Genomic DNA, 17,387 nt, shown 5'->3' on the forward strand with positions numbered 1-17,387 from the left:
CACAGGCAGGTAAAAATCTGGTCTCTTGCCATCAGTTTGCTGTATGGCTCTCAGACTTACCATGGGAGAGTACTTGTAATATTCTTGTTTTCCAGAATGTCTGCATAACTGTGTAGGAGGTATAATGCTGACTGGGTTGAATCATTCATTCATCCTGAATAAGCAATGTTTGTCCACTCTTCGTCTCTTCTTTAAGAACAAGTGATTTTGGCACCTATTTGCTTACCTGCTTCATTTAGATTATGTTAATTTGTGAGATCATTTTGTATTAAGAGAGTGTTAAAAAAGAAAAAAAAAAAGGCCAAATAGGAGTAATTTTCCCCCACATCCCCCACAAGGACAGCAAATCAAGATTTAAGATTTAATTACAGTTTCAACCTATCCCAGGAATGTGACCTTTTAAAAGTCAATCCGAAATTTCCTAATCAGTGCCAGCGAGGTCATCTGAATGATAAAAACCATACTGGTTCCTTTCCCACCAAAAAGAAGAGGTCATGGCCCGAAACAATCCTTTCCTGTCTTTTGGAATGACTTCCATGCCATGCCCTCCTTCCTATAAAAGCCTTCCATTTTGTACAACTCCTCAGAACATCTCTCTGCTTGCTAGAAGGGGTGCTGCCTAGTTCATGAGTCATTTGATACAGCCAAAGAGAGTTTCCAATGTACTCGGTTGGATTTTGTTTTTTAACAAGAGTAATAACAACCGCTACCATGTATTGAGTCCACATTATGTCAGGCAATGGACTTTGCTTTTATATGTCATCTTGTTTAATCTTCATGGAAACTGTGCAATGCAGTTATTTTTGGATTCATTTTACAGATGAGGAAACCTGGGAATTAAGCACATTTCTTTAAATTGACACAGCTAGTAAGTAGCAAGCAGAAATCCATCTACCAAGAGAATCTGACTCTAAAATCCAGAGGCATAACTATTAAGGTATATAGCTTCCCTAGGGCAGTTGATAAAAGTCTGTAATGGTAGTCACTAAATAAATGTTTAAAGAATTGCATTGAATTCAAAACTGAATGGAAAGCCATTCCTCTCCAGCCCTTGTCCTCAACGTAATATGCTTCTGACACTTTATGTTATCTGTCTTTTTAGTCTTATAGCCAACCTGAGGTGTGGAATCTAAAGCTGGACAGAGCTATGTGTGCACCCCAATACCCCCACGTCTAGCTGTGTGCCCTTAGATTCAACCTTTCTGAATCTCAGTTCACTCATTAAAAAAAACCTTTTTTTTAAAAGAAGTTTTTAAAATGTTTTTATTTATTTTTCAGACAGACAGAGACAGAGAGAGAGTGAGGGAGGGGCAGAGAGAGAGGGATACACAGAATCTGAAACAGGCTTCAGGCTCTGAGCTGGCAGCACAGAACCCGATGCAGGGTTGAACCCAAGAACCATGAGATCATGACCTGACCTGAAGTCGGAAGCTCAAACGACTGAACAACCCAGGCGCCCCTAAAGAAACCCTTTTTTAACATCTATTTATTTTTGAGAGACAGAGAGAGACACAGCATAAGTGGGGGAGGAGCAGAGAGAGAGGGAGACAGAGAATCCAAAGCTGAGCTGGCAGCACAGAGCCTGACACCGGGCTTGAACCTATGGACGGTGGGATCATGACCTGAATTGAAGTTGGATGCTTAACTGACTGAGCCATCCATGAGCCCCTCAGTTCACTAATTTCAAAACTCGAGATAGTATTTTCTTTATAGAGTCATAAAAAGGGTTTTGTGACTTGAACAATGACTGCTCCATAAGTTGGCATAGATTAAATGTCTGAAATACCTCCCCTCTGTAACGCTCATGCGCACTATCCATTTCTTTAACCAGTCTGAAAACTTCCATTCCTGGAGAATAATATTAAAAATGTCACTCTTGGGGCGCCTGGGTGGCTCAGTCAGTTGGACGTCCGACTTCGGCTCAGGTCATGATCTCGCGGTCTGTGGGTTCGAGCCCCGCGTCGGGCTCTGTGCTGACAGCTCAGAGCCTGGAGCCTGTTTCGGATTCTGTGTCTCCCTCTCTCTCTGACCTTCCCCCGTTCATGCTCTGTCTCAAAAATGAATAAATGTTAAAAAAAAAAAATTAAAAAAAAATGTCACTCTTTCGTGCTTAAATTCATTTTTTTTCCTTTTAATAACACAGAACCATATTGTACTTATGTAATAGTTTTACCTTGTTACATGACATCTCATAAACGTTGGTGGAGTCACCTAATTTTCTCTTTATTATATCTTGATTCACGACTAGGAACTATCAACATCTCAATAAATAACCACAATCTTCTGCAAGTGACAGAAGCTTTTTTGGAAATTAACACTGTCTATTGAGTGCTGATGCCTCTTTTCTGTCAATAAACTTGCGGTACTGATCAAGGCCAGTAGTGCCAATTGTGGGGCCATTACAAATGAGTTTGGATTTCCTTGAAATCCGTAGAACAGGGCTAATGGGATACACTGTCATCCCATAGACAGCACAGGATCGGCTGTGCTTTGCTTAATTTGAAGGGACATTTCATAATTCTGGCTAAATTGGAATCACAAATCAGATGAAATTTAGAAGCAAATTACAGTGATCCTTCTCTCTAAAGTTTTGAAAGAGTAAGTCCTTGCCACAGTGGTAATTGTTGTTGACAAAGTTCCTTTAGCTCAAGAAGAAAAGCTACTATTTCAGGAGTTGAGGGTTTGGGGGGTCTAATGACACAAATGATCAATTCTTCAGAAACTAAGAAGTCTTATGTTTTAAAAGGATGAGAAATATTAGTGTCCAATGAAGCAGTGCAAAATTGAAGTATTTTTAGAACTATTTTAGGAAGGCATGATGAGAATGCAGGAAAATGGCTGCACCCACTGGTAGAGTTCTAAGATCAAGTTTGAAGAAAAAGTATTCAATGCAGATATTGGTTAATTATCCTGTGCCAAGAACTGTGTTAGTTATACATTATATGTTATGTTATATAAATTCTTATAACAACTTTGAGGATAATATCTACATTTTAAATCCATGGTTCGGAAAGGTTAAATAACTGGCCTTTGTACAAATACCTAGTACACTGCATAACTTGGACTTGAACCCAGAGTTAGTCAAGAAAGTGTGTTTCCTTTCTATAATGTACGTTTCATCACTGTCCTCTTGGCTTGTAATCTTTCAGTATCCCTCTACTGTCTGGTGGCCTCCCTCTGGCAGGACTGGATCTTCTGTTCATTTGTCCAAGGTGTAAATCAGTCTACTTTTAGTATTAGGAGTCAGTATTACCCAAGAAATAGCCAAAGGTGGAATCTGAGATCAGTAGCACATCCTTGGGACAGATATTTGGGAAGCATATTTGAATTGGAGATAATCCATAGGCCTCCTATGGGTTCACATGGGAACCGTGCTCTGCACTATGGTTTATTCAGGCATCACCATGTAGAGAAAAGGGAGATACCCACGCTGAGTATAAGTTAAGACATGATCTCAACAGTCATAAGGCAATAACTATGTATTTATCAAGCAGCTACTCTCTGTCAGGTGCTGTACTAAATGTTTTAGTGCTGATCCACTTAATCTGTACAATTATTTTTAAAGGCTTATTTATTTATTTTGAGAGAGAGAGAGAGAGAGAGGCAGAGACAGAGGAGAGAGAAACTCAAGCAGGCTCTGCACTGTCAGCACAGAGCCCATCTCAGAGCTTGATCTCACAAACCATGAGATCATGACCTGAGCCAAAATCAAGAACTGGATGCTTAACCAACTGAGGTACCCAGACGCTCCCCACAGTTTCTATTTTTAAGATAAGATGTGCCAAGTTTTGAAAGCCAGCACTTAGTGAGATCCAGTCGGTTGTGTAGAATCACATACCTAGGAAATGAAAGATCTGAGATGTAGTCGGTCCACTTCCAAATGTTAACATTTGTTCTACTTTAATCTACTCATTGGTTAATTACCACAATTAACCAACCGTGTGCTAGGCCCTGTGCTAGGTACAGGGAATCACATGTCCTGCCCGTAGGGTTTTATGTTTTTCATGTTTTAGTCAATTCTCTCCTATTACAAAGAAAACTTCATTGCTCCTTGAACAGGACTGAGTCTTCTGTTTCGTCCTCCTGGGATTTGCTCTGCACTGTATTAGGTAAGAAGTAGGCATTCAACAATAATACATAATTGGTTTATTTATCCCAAGACCTTGCTCATCCCCCCATCTCCCACTTACAGAGGTGAATCAAGGCCATTCTCTCCTGAAACATGATCTCTCAATGCTTTGGAGAATTCCAACTTTGTAATTCCCTTGCATTAACACAATTAGCGGAATTCTCTTCTATTAACAGAAATGGAAATAAGAGTGGTTAATGCCTCTCTGATATCATGCCAACTGAGCATGGAAAGAAGCTGGAAGCATCAGCAGGAAACAATGTGTCATAATCTCATAGGTCTTTTCCCTCTTGGATTTCAGTACTTTTCTCCTACTGCCAATTTCTTCTGTGCTTTTGCCCAGATCAGTAGAGGAAACCAAAAGAAAACACCTATGAATGGAAGTTTCAGGTGATGTAATCTTATTTAGCTTCTCTCCATTCTCTGGGCTAGTGGATGGAGTGGGACTTCACAGGCAACCAGCTTCCTCACCTGGGCTGTTAGAGATCTACACCTCTCAACCTTTGTCATAAGAACACGCAGAGTTCCCCAGAGATGCCACAAGCCTGAAAAGATGTGCCTCACAGAAAAAGGTGAAATTTGTCCAATTCTGCCTTTTCTTTTAGAGCTTAGAAAAGCACATAGTATGTGCACACACTCTTTTTCTTTCTCTCCTCCCATCCCCCTTTCTCTTGGTCTCCCTGTCTCTCTCTCTCTCTCATATTGTGTGGATATCAGCATGATTTTGAAAAGTGAGTAAATTTTGGTAAAGGGATCTGCTCACTGACAACCAAGAGTCCAAAAGACTATAGTTTTTACTAAATTGAACAATCACTTTGATATGGATACAAATAGACTAATAATACTGATCCATTTATTTATCTATTCAGCAAGTAGTAATTAATTAATTAAGAGACAGAGAGAGAAGTAGGGGAGAGGCAGAGAGAGAGTGAGAGGGAGAGAGGGAGAATCCCAAACAGGCTCCCTGTGGTCAGTGCACAGAGCGTGAGCAAGTCCTGAACCCATGAAACTGAAACCGTGAGATCATAACCTGGGCTGAAATCAAGAGTCATAAGCTTAACCGACTGAGCCACCCAAGCACCCCTAGCAAGTAGTAACTTAGAGTGGTTTCTCTGTAAAAGTCATGGCTCTAGACCAAGAAAACACAGTGGTAGATTAGTAGACACAATCTCAACCCTAAAAGACTTGATAATCTGGCGAAAGAAATAGTTTAAAATACAAGAATAGATACATGTCTGTGCCATGTTATTGTATATTAAATTACAGAAGGAAATAGCTAAGGTTTTGATCTCAAAGTAATAAAGAATATTTGTCTTCATGTAAGTCTTTGAGTTTTTGATCTCTTTTTTTAATGTTTAAATATTCTCCAATTTCTTTTGTTGTACTCCCCACATACCCAGCACATTGTCCTACACTTAGTAGGTACAACAGATAAGTATATACTGCCAAAGGACAAGTGTTTGTTGAGTACTTGCTATGTGTCAGTCACTATAAAGGTTCCCCATCTGTGCGTCACATTGTGCTATGAGCTTAATAAGAGCTAACATTTATTGGGTACTTTTTATGAGTCAGTAGTTTTCACGTAATATTAATTCACTTTGTCTTCACCACATCAATGTGTTAATCAGGGTTCTCTAGAGAAAGGAATCAATAGGAGAGATATAGATATAGATATCTATATGAGAAGTCCCATGATCTGCCACCGGCAAGCTGGAAAACCTGGAAAGCCAGTGGCATAATTCAGTCCACGTTCAAAAGCCTGAGCATTGGAAGGGCTGATAGTCCCCTTAAGTTCTGCTGTGAGTTTGAAGGTCTGAGATCCAAGAGCCCCATGTCCTCAAGCAGAAAAGTAGATGTAAGGGCTCAAGCAGAGACGGTGAATTTGCCTTTCCTCTACCTTTTGCTCTATTTAAACCCTTCATAGCTTGGACGATGCATATCCACAATGTTGAATGTGATCTTTTTACTTGGTCTACATATTTAAATGCTAATGTCTTGTGGAGACACCCTCACACTCACAGAACACCCAGAAATAATGTTTTATCAGCTATCTGGGCATCCCTGAGCTCAATGAAGTTGACAGATAAAACTAACCATGATAATTTCTCTGAGGTATGACCAGCAATATAGGTTAAGTAATTTTTCTAAGTTCACACAATTGGCAAATGTCTGGACTCAGACATGATCCCAGCTGGCCTTACTCTACGATGTGTACCCGCAGCCACAATGCTAATGAGTTCACAACAATATAGTCTAAAATTACATTTGAACATATAACGCATAAATGAAAATGTTACTTGAGGAATTTTTTTCGGTTATAAATATACATACATAATAAATATCATTGTACAGAGTCACAATATAAGATTTATTTCGCATGTGAATCATGCTCAAAAAAGTCTCAAAACCACTGCTATTAAACCATAAGAACCCCGAACACATAAGTGGACAGGAATCTACTTTATCCCAGAAATGTCTGCTATTTATAATGGGCTTTGGGGAAAAGGCAATGCAACTTTAAAAGTGGATACATTGGGCCTGGGAAGTGAGGAGGGTAGAGAAAGGTTGGTAAAGGGTATAAACTTCCAGGTATAAAATGGATAAGGTCTGAGAATCTAATGTATCACATAATGACTATCTAGTTGCTAACACTGGATTGTATAATTAAAATTTGTTAAGACAGTAGACCATAGATATTCACATACATAAAATGGGATTAATATGTGAATTGATGGATATGTTAATTAACTCAGTGCGAGGGATCCTTTCACAATGTGTACATGTATATCAAATCATCATGTTGTACTCTTTAAATGTCTTACAATTGTATTTGTCAATTATACCTCAATAAAGCTGGAAAACAAAGTAGATGTATTTTCTGTGGTTCACGAGGGTTTGGAGTCAAAGAAAGCTGAGTTCACCTCCCAAAGCTATAGCCAAGAATGTGGAGATTCTTGACAAATGCTATGTTTCCCCAATGAAAATGGGGAATCAACAGATTTTCTTTGCACGATTACTATAAAGAGAATATGAGATCAGATTTAAATTGCTTAACATACCACTGGTGCTCAGCAAATATCCTGAGTGCCTTCTCTTTCCCCAACACCCTTGCAATTCATCGTCTATGGACCTTGAATCCTGCTCAAAGAAATTCCTAAAGATCCCATGAGTTGCCTGTGTGACCCCCCAGCTGTTTGGCATACTTGTCATTTCCAACCATTTGGATAGGCTCTGATGACTGCGAAAACACAGGCCATCTATTCTTTTAGGGAACAAGTAATGGGGCTACCATTCACAGTAGCCAGCAGCCAAGATCTACAATATACACACCCAGGTCTTACTCAAGGAATAAAGCAATGAATAGGAAATGTCTTGGGCAAAAGTGAACTGGGCTTCTCTAGGTCTCTTCATACCAGTAATGTTTTAGAAGGTGAAACTGTTACGTCAGTTCACACGTTGGAAGGATTCCTGAAGATTCATTAGGCTTAGGGCTCTTTAAAAATGGAAGACTGTAGAAACTTCCTCCTATGCTACAGGCTACAACCCCCTGAGAACTCTGGAACCTGTATTTTTCCAGTTCTGCAAGGACTTTTGCTCTGAAATGAAAAAAACAGATGCTCCTTGCAGCTGGTTTCACCTATTAGCTCTTTAATCTATCCTAGAAGAGAGCTCTGCTTCCGTAATAGCAATGTATTCCATCTGGGTAGTGTGCAAGATGCCGGCCTGACAGCATTAAATTGCAGGGGAAATACCAGATACTAATTCTCTTTTTTAGTTCAATGAATTTTCTCATCTCCTCGCCCCTGCTCCAAGCTCCTACCACTTGGCCTCACCCCACCTGCTTCCCCATCACCGCCTTTGTAGTTAAGACATGGATGAAGATATGTTTCCAACTACGTAGTTGCAATCAATCCCCAGCTTTCTTTAAATATTGAAAGACTCTTTTTATGTTGTTTTCTTTAGCAACGTTTGCTTTTATTTGACTCACTGTTCCAATAATTGGGAAATGGAATCTTTGCCAAGAAGGTGTAAGTGAATAGAACCTAACAGTTTCAATTCAGCTAGAGCTATAGGAAATGTATGGGGGTTACAACCCTTGTCAGAGTGAGACACTTGCTTTTATGAAGAGCATATATTTCAACAATTGCAACTAAATACAGTCGTCCTAACCCCTGTGCCCATAAACAATGACTATAAATGGTAACCTTTAAAAGAAAAAAAATAAAAGATTCTTCGATGTAGAGTTGACTAGGTTGAATTGCATTTTTGTACCAGTTTTTCAGATGTTGTGTGTGTGTGTGTAAAAAACTATATCTATTTATCTATCTATTTATCTATTTATCTATCTATTTATCAACTATCTATCTATATCTATCTATATACACATAGACAGATATAAGATTTATAAAATAAGATATATCCATATCTATCTAACTATGTAGATATCTTATTTTTTTGAAAACTTTCTTCCTAGTTTACCATGACTAACCTTTAATCTTAACTCATTTCTTTTACTTCACATCTGCTTCCTGATGCCCAGGTTAAGAAAACAAATATTCACCTTTGAGCCATAGGCATCTACAGAAGCAAATACCAATTGAAACATGACCAAAAGTCAATTGAAGGAGAAACACAACAGATTGGAATTCCTTGTGGCCCCCCTCCTGGTTTCTTTCAGGCCCCGGGCAAGTGAGCATGTGCTAATTTGCATGGTTGACTAAATGGCATGCTCAGACCCCAAATTTGCATCTCTGCTTGGGTTCAAAAGTGGGTCCCTGAGCCAGTTTCCCTTAGCTCCTCTGTTATTTCCCACTCATAACTTAACCCCCTTTGGGAGTGCTGCTCACCAGGGTACATCTTAGTGCAGAGAAGCAATAATTGGCTGGGCTCCATTCTTCCTCTAATGTGGGGCACAGCCAGCTGGTACTGATGTGATGTAGGGGAGAGGAAGGGATTGGGGGAAAAGAAGATCATTTCCAAAGCGATCATACACAGGATATGGAATGATTTGCCCCACTCTGCTCCCTTTCCAAGGAAAGAAACGCACTACAGTTCAAGGTCATCCAGCTTTTCCTTCTTCTTCCACTCCCCACCCCCAGTCCTGAATGGGGAAGAGAGGGGTTAAAAACAAGCTGAACAGCTTTACGTAAGCCATACATTTCTCTGTACCTCAATTTCCTTACCTCTGAAATGGGAATTAGACACTTGCTGGGTCTAATACGGTGAGTTGTCAGAAAGGCTTTAATGGTGTTTTCAGGTTATTTAAGGTTCAGGAATGAAAAGCAAATTTCATCTTGTGTCCTGTGTGGAGAAATCTTCTGAAGCAGAATAGAGGGTCCTTAGGAAGAATGCTAGGATCCATACATAGTAGCTACCACCGGGTGTGTGTCTCTCTTAGTCCCTCTGACCTTGGCCATCATTCCATTGATGAGAAACCTAAAACCCAGGCAGCTGAAGCAACTTGTTACGTCAGGCTGTCAAAATGAAGTGTTCTGCACAGGTAAGGCTGCTATACATTTATGCAAGTAATGAGAGTTTTATTGGGGGTGCTATTTCAGTCTTTGCTTGGAAGAAAATTGAGCTGAGTAAATAACACTTTGGTGAGTGTATTAGTTGGGTTGCAAGTGTCAGAAACCTAACCCTAGCAAGCTATGGGCAAGAAGGTCATTTATCAACTTATACAATCGTGACACAGTTGAACCACCCAAGGGCAAGGGGAAAAAGTCCAGCTGAGCCTCAGGAACCACCAGAATCCAGGTGTGAATGCTGTCCATCTTCCCTCCAAGTCTCACGGCTGTCTTTGTGTATTTCAATTTTATTATGATGATGATAATTTTCACCACACATTACCTTTCTGGGGAAGTGGAAAAACAAGATTCACAGTTTCTGCTTTGGCCACAAGAGGGAGACTGTATCACCCTCCCTGTGTTGGGAGATTTAAAGTATCTCAGGAAAGTGCAGGGATTGGTCTAGATTGGGAAAGAGGGTGAGGCTAAATAAAAGCATGGCAGCTCCAGTCAGGAGCTCATGGATAGAGTGGGGAACAAGCTGGTTCCAGGAGATGAGTTTCCTGGGCAGAAAACTAATGTGATGAGGTCGGTTAAAATGCATACCTAATCCCATAAAATACAGCCATGGATCCAGTAGATGATGCAGAGTCCTCTCTTATATCATAGGTTAAGAGAGATGACTGTGATGTGGGACCATCAGTCCCGACCTCCACACTGTGCTGAGATACATATTTTGCATATAGTGTCTTCTCAATCCCAGCACAAGCTTCTTTTTCTGGTGCCCAACTGAAGAGTAGAGACAGTGCTGGAGAAAGGAGAGGCTTGCTTTGGACCCACCGTAGTGAAGATAGTCTCCAAGTCTCTCCCACGCTGCCTTCACCTTTTTCAAGAGTCATTTGACTTGACACGTCATCATTTGGTGCTCTGACTTGAATCTCCAAGTGACGTGGGCCACCGCTGGGGACCGTGCTGACCACACCAAACCTTGCAAAGCTGGCTGCAAGTTCCGAGGGAGACACCTGCATCTTCTCTTTTATTCCTGGGGGCCACTTGAAAGTGTGGTAGCTTCTCCTGGGACTGACCACCTTACAAGACACTTGTATTCTTCAGCACTCCCAGGAATGAAACACACCAACTAACCCAGCGCTAAATGGAAATATAAAAACCATCCAAGGCTCCTGGGTAGCTACAAGGGCAGTTGAGGTAACACAAACAGAAAGGCCCAGAGCACCTCTGAAGGCGGTTTTGATGTTCTAGCTAGGTGTTACTGAGATTAAAAATGCAAGGTAGTATTACAATTCCAAGAAAAGCATTTTGACCGCCTCTAAAGTGTAGCACTTTGTAAATCATAAGTCATTGTTGTGTTCCCGGAGAAAGGAGGCTTTCCAAATAAAATAAAATATCTCAGAACTTAATTGTATTTTTCTTCTAGTAAATAACCTTTTTTGTTGTTGTTGCCTACAGATATGGCTGAATGCAAATGAGGGTGATGTTTTCATATTCATAATAGATTTCAGGTTTAACTATAGCCTAGATTTAACCAGGCCAAGGACTATAGAAGGGGGATAGTATTTACTATAAATTTTTACCAAAGATCTTGTTTCCTTTTCTTCCTGAAGTGAAGCTGTGCACCCATAACATGGAAAGAAAACAAAACATTCTAGTTGCATGAGAAAGAGAAGGCTTTTCTACAAGGAGAGGAAAAGAACCAGTACATTGTACAAAGATTGCTCATTGAGAAGTTAACATTTAGATGGCACCCTGCTTGTACCAGACAAGATATTTACAGGATATTTAAAGAATTCTCTCTGCTAGATTTTTTTTAATTATTTTTTTAAAAAATTTTTTAACGTTTTTATTTATTTTTGAGACAGAGACAGAGCATGAAGGGGGGAGGGGCAGAGAGAGAAGGAGACACAGAATCGGAAGCAGGCTCCAGGCTCTCAGCCATCAGCCCAGAGCCCGACGCGGGGCTTGAACTCACGGACCGCGAGATCGTGACCTGAGCTGAAGTCGGACGCTTAACCGACTGCGTCACCCAGGTGCCCCTCTGCTAGATTTTATATACACATTAGGAATGTGAAAACTGAGTTTGCATGACATTATTTAACGTTCAAGGTCATGCAGACAAGAACCAGAGCGGCCTGGATCTGTCTGACTGTTCATACCTTCGCATTCCTCAGTGTATGTCCTCTAACCTCTATTTTGTTTTGGTAATGCTGATTCAGGAATGAATGAAATATGTTCAGCCCTACTGGATCCTATCATGTCTTCAAGCTTCCAAGAGAGATTATTATAGTTGGGATTTAAAAAAAAAAATCCCCTTTCAAGTTCACATATTTATGAATGTGTCAATGAACACTTTAAGAATGTATCTATCAATATCAAATGTGGTTTTTAGCAGAAACCTTGAAAAAATTGCAGAATTATTCTCTGAAATATTGCCGCTATTATTTTTTAAAATTGCAAGAAAATGTTCTGCCATTTCAGACCATTTATCTCTGTTAACAAGACACTTTTTTAGTTGGATAGATAATGTACACCCATCTGGTCTGCCGTTTCTTCATTTACTGTGGTAATAATAACTAAAGGCATTTCTCCATTGCTTTGGCAATGCCCAGGCCAATCTTTCCCCTTTCCTGCTGTTGATGTGGGATGCAGAAAACAAAACCAAAAATGTGACCTGGTTATACTACACAGACGTGCCATTTAGGATGTCATTTCAGTGTTTATGAGGGAACAGTGTCTAAGTGTTAATGAAAGCAGAAGCTTATTGAAAACATCCCTCGCTACTCAGGAAAGACACGGGCAAATGTCTGCAAATATTTCTGTGCTCTTAGCAGACACTACCCCATTCTTACAGCTTCTCTTTCACAGAGCTCTCCCGTACGAGGTCTACACCTTTGCAGAAAAATGTGTGTCATTCAGATTTTTTGCCTGAGTTGGGCAGTCACAAAAGAGAATTACAAAGAGCTGGACCCACCCGGCACTTGGCTTTAGCGCTGTTTACAACACAACGAGAAGTGAAGCGTTGAGAGACAATTTTCTGAATAATTCGAGGTAAAGAGAAAGAATTTGCTTTACTTTCTTTGATGCTCAGTGGAGACTGTTTTCAGCATCCACGTAGCTGCCTCACTTCCCTATTTTCTCTTCTGTATTCGCAGAGTTGCGCGTTGGCATACATTCTGCCTGGGAATTCTAGAAGGGATTTAAAAAAAAAAGAAATTAAAGGGTAAGAAAGCATACCTTTTGATCCTGAAACTGCAAGCTACAATTTCCCCCTTCCTCTTTTGTTTTCCTCTTCTTCTTGCTTGCTCTCCATCCCATAGACTTCTCTTCTCCTCATTATTCCCAAAGCCACCCTGACCCTCTGTTAATTGGTTTCACTGAATGTAGTCTATCAAAATACAGTGGCGTTCAGAGAAAATTATGTTTTGTCTCAGTTTGACTGAATTGTTTTCTCCTTAGCGAGTTGTCTTTGCTTTGCGGCAATACAGCTAAGCAGTGCACTTATTCCAGGCCTTTCTTGGCAGGTAAACAGACCTGCCTTCTTCCACTCCTTGGCTCCTAACAGAGTCGCTGCACCCAGGCTCCTTCCCGGCCGGGGGACTGGCACAGGGAGAACAAACAACTGGTTATTTTGAAAACGATGCATAACTATCTGCTGAATTGAAGAGGTGGTTTAGAAAAAACAGGTCAACAGAATTCAACTAGTAGGAGCGCTGGCTCAAGGCATTTTCTTTGTGTAGACAAGGCTAGTCAGTGCAGCAGGAGTGGCTGCTAAGGGACACATTTTCTTACTTATCTAATCGGCAGTTTAAAATAATACCCACGTAAAACTGTGTCTTTCTTGTTTTTCCCTCCAAAATGCTGCTAATTTAATTCTTTTTAGATAATGAGCTGAAGTGTCATTCTTTTTTTTTTAATCAGAGCTTTATTAAGGTACAGTTAACATACAACAGGCAGAACACGTTTAAAGTGTGCAATTTTATATGTTTTGACATATGTATACAGTGTCAGTCCTGAAATTCCAAAAAATTCTGGATCATCCTTGCTTTAAATTGGCTATGCTTATTATAATGAGGCAGGGCTCTGTTTATTTTTACAAACTGAATTTTATGGTAGAGCCTAGAACTGGGAACGAGCAGATTAGAGAAGATAGAATAGGGCACATTCATTTTATAGATGAGGAAACTGAGAATAAAGTTCTTCAATCAATCTTCTTTAAGGTTGAAGGTTTGAGATACAGTCCAGCCAGGTTTCCTGATTTTTAGTTCTGTGCTAGTTATGTCTACCCATCTGTCACTTTCCCTCAGTAGAAAAAAAAAAAGTATATATGTATATATGAAAGGAAGACAAAACTTTTCTCAGTTTTGTGTTAAAGGCTGATTGGAATGCAATTTTCTTCTTTTTTACTCAATTTGCCAGGAAGTAAACTAGAGAAAAGCCCTTACATCCCCCTTTAATTTGTGCATGTGCGCGTGTGTGTATTCAGAAGCGTGCATCCCAAGAAACAAGGTCATGGGGCAGTCATACCGATATTGGCAGAATCATACAGAAAGATTTATCAGGTAGAACTTCATGTTGTTGTTGTTGTTGTTTTGCTATTTAATAATCTCATGCCGATCGAATTACAAATACAGTATTCTCCGTGAAGCAAACCAGAGAAGCACTACATGCAGATCCAATGTCCCTCCTTCTCTCGTTCTTGCTCTGAATCTGTTACTGGATTATTTGCCAGGCTTTGCTGTTGGCCTTTCCTCTTGGGACAGGGAACCTGGGCTTGGGAGGTCATCTGAGATTTTCAAAATCACAATTGGGAAGCGGTGCAAAAAACATTTTTTTTTCTGTCTTTTCTTTACCTTTTAGCTTAAACCTTTATAATAATTCCTTACAGGTAACATTGATCCAGTGTCAAAGCCATACGTATGCATGGCGCCATGGTGAATGCTCAGATGTATTAATGCTAGAAAATAGGATTCAAAGCAGTTTGAGAAAGTATTTGAGGTAAGAAAAACATATCCAGTCAACTATATGAAGTATATTTTATAATACCCCTGGAGTATGGCATCCCACACTTCTCTGTTCCTGATGTATCATTTTGTGACATTCCTGAGTGTGGGGATCTTGTCTTTCCTCTTTACTGTTATGTCTGCAGCATCTAGAACTTTGCCTGAGTTGGGTCCTCAATTCCTTTACTTAAATGAACAGTCAGATTAAATACTTTCTAATCCACTCTGAACCCAATGGTGACTTAATTGGAATGCTAATTTCTAGGGACAATAACACATTAATCCAGTTTGGCTTGTGTTCTGTCTTCCCACTAGCTTATCTCACAAATATTAACTGAATACTTTCCATGGCCATGGAATAGTCTAGATAATGGGGTACAGCCATGGACAAGACAAGCAAGATCCCTGCTCACTTAGAGCCAGCATCTACTGATGAAAGATGATAAATGAATTCACAAAGAATTCGAGACAGTACTATGTACAAATTAAAATAGCATAGTAAGATGGAGAAATGGGTACCGGGGTGGGTCAGGAGGATGATGAGCCCGGATAGTCTGCCTCAGTATGTCCCGTTTGAGGTGACAATGAGAAGGCAGCCATGTGAGGCCCTTTGAGGATTGCGCCCCAGGGTGAGGGAATAGTTGAGGTAGGAACAAGGTGGAAATAATCAAGAAACAGAGAAGGGGTGCCTGGGTGGCTCAGTTGGTTAAGCATCCGACTCTTCATTTTGGCTCAGGTCATGATCTCATGGTTCATGGGATTGAGCCCACATCAGGGCTGTCAGTGCAGAGCCTGCTTGGGATCTCTCTTTTCCTCTCTGTCTCTCTAAAAATAAATAAACACACATTAAAAAAAAAAAAAAAAAAAAGAAAAGAAAAGAAAAACAAAGTAAAGGTCCGTGTAGCTGGACTAAAGTTAGGAGTAGAGGAGTCACAGGAGGTGAGGCTGAAAGGGAAATCAAAGGGCCAGACCATGGTGGGCCTTGGGAGTCTGCTGCCTTATTTCCTTTTCTAGCTTTAAGCAAGGACTTCTTCCCTTAAATACCAGAGCTCCTGATATTTTCTTTAAAGTCTATTTATAAAGACAGGATTTGAGGTAAGATACAAACAAAGCTAGTATTTTCAATGCTTCTTGAGGAATTATGAAATTGTGAGATGGATCAAAGAAATGTGTTACTGTCATGTCCATCTAGCCAGGTGGGGGTTAGCCTATTCCCTCAATGAGAAAGTATTTGGTTTACAGCAAGGGCAGCAACATTTTTAGAGTCAGATGTCACATATTTTAGAGTTTGAGGGTCAAGAGACAGCATTCTGGATATTATGTAGGTTCCTACGTAGCTTGTGTGTATGTCTTAATAACAAATAACATGAAGTTTATTGTTTTAACCATTTTGGGGTGTACGATTCCTTCCATAACTATTCATAATGTAGCCATCTAAAAGTATGAAAACCTTCTTAGCTCATGGGCCATGCAGAAACAGGCAATGGGTCACAGTTAGCAGCAGGCCATCATTTGCCAACACCTGGGTTACAAAACATAAGAAAGGCCCTTTCAGCAAGATAATTGACATCGGCAAAAAGAAGTGTGATGTGTTTCAAATCCAAGTAACTTTTGGTTTAAGCCACAATATGAAAAAGTTAGATGATCCTTTTTTATTGAACAGACCCTATTGAGTTTTGTATACGCGAATTTAATAAATACTGTTTGATGAAGTTCACAGCATTAAGTAGTGACAAATAGAGTTGATGCCTGTGATGGTTACATTTTATGTGTCACCTTGACTAGACTACAGCGGTCAGTTGTCCGGTCACACACTCATTTAAGGTTGCTGTGGAGATGTTTTGCAGATGTGAGTAACATCTACAACAGAGGGAAACACCAAAATATGAGTGGGCCTCATCCAGTCCATCGAAGGCAAGAGAGCAAAAACAAGTTTCTCAGACAAGAAGGAATTCTACTTCAAATCCCACCTGCGTTTCTAGCCTGCCAGCCTGCCCTACCAATTTCAGACTTGCCACCCAATTATTGAGCCAATTTCTTAAATTGTATAGATATATGATTTATATATCAGGTATATGATTATATATATGAATAAATCATGTATTGATTGTATAGAATCAATCATGTATATTTTTTATAATAATACACAATATGTAGATTGGTCCTGTTTGTTTCTCTCGAGAATCCTGGCCAATACAATGCCCTTAGAGCTTTTTGAGTCTGAGAGGTTTAAAAGTTCTGTGCATTTTGGAATAATTTTCTTCTATTTAGTTTGTAGTTTTGAAATTTCAGCTTTCCCATCCAAGATAACATACACTTGGTCTGGAGGTTATAAAAGTCTCTGGTACTGAATTTAGAAAGGGGCCAAAAATTTAGAGGGTGACAGCCCTGAGGTTTTTGGTTTTTTTCTCCCCCCAACTCTTACACATTACGTGTCTGCGAAAAGCCCTCAGTCTACAAACAGAATGTACAAGTGTTTGGCAATTGGATTCACTCTACATGTACGTCTCTATTTGCATGTTTTTTTTTCCCTTGGCCTTGTAAATAATCCAAATAAATCCTCCAAGTATAGTTTATGGGAGTTCCTACTCTCAATTAGTAATAGAATGCCATAAAGTGGAGGTATCTGTTACGGAGAGAACTATTCTCTCCTCATTAACTCATCGCTTCAGAGAACTCAGTGCCTAGGGGAACCCTCTCCTTGTATCAGGGTTTCAGGCTGTGTGATTTTTTTCC

General features: G+C 39.9%; 1 long non-coding RNA gene across 1 annotated transcript in view; it reads left to right on the forward strand.

Annotated features, from left to right (window-relative positions):
* The window catches only part of LOC113599456 (uncharacterized), a 57,940-nt gene extending 41,269 nt beyond the window's left edge, over positions 1-16,671 (forward strand). The window contains exons 3-6 of the long non-coding RNA XR_003420382.2: positions 12,517-12,699; positions 12,804-12,871; positions 14,537-14,646; positions 16,499-16,671. This is a non-coding gene — a long non-coding RNA (uncharacterized LOC113599456). The remainder of the gene's footprint in view (positions 1-12,516; positions 12,700-12,803; positions 12,872-14,536; positions 14,647-16,498) is intronic.
* The last annotated feature ends 716 nt before the right edge of the window (positions 16,672-17,387 follow it).

This window comes from Acinonyx jubatus, chromosome B1, assembly GCF_027475565.1.
Source record: "Acinonyx jubatus isolate Ajub_Pintada_27869175 chromosome B1, VMU_Ajub_asm_v1.0, whole genome shotgun sequence".
Taxonomy (NCBI): Eukaryota; Metazoa; Chordata; class Mammalia; order Carnivora; family Felidae; genus Acinonyx; species Acinonyx jubatus.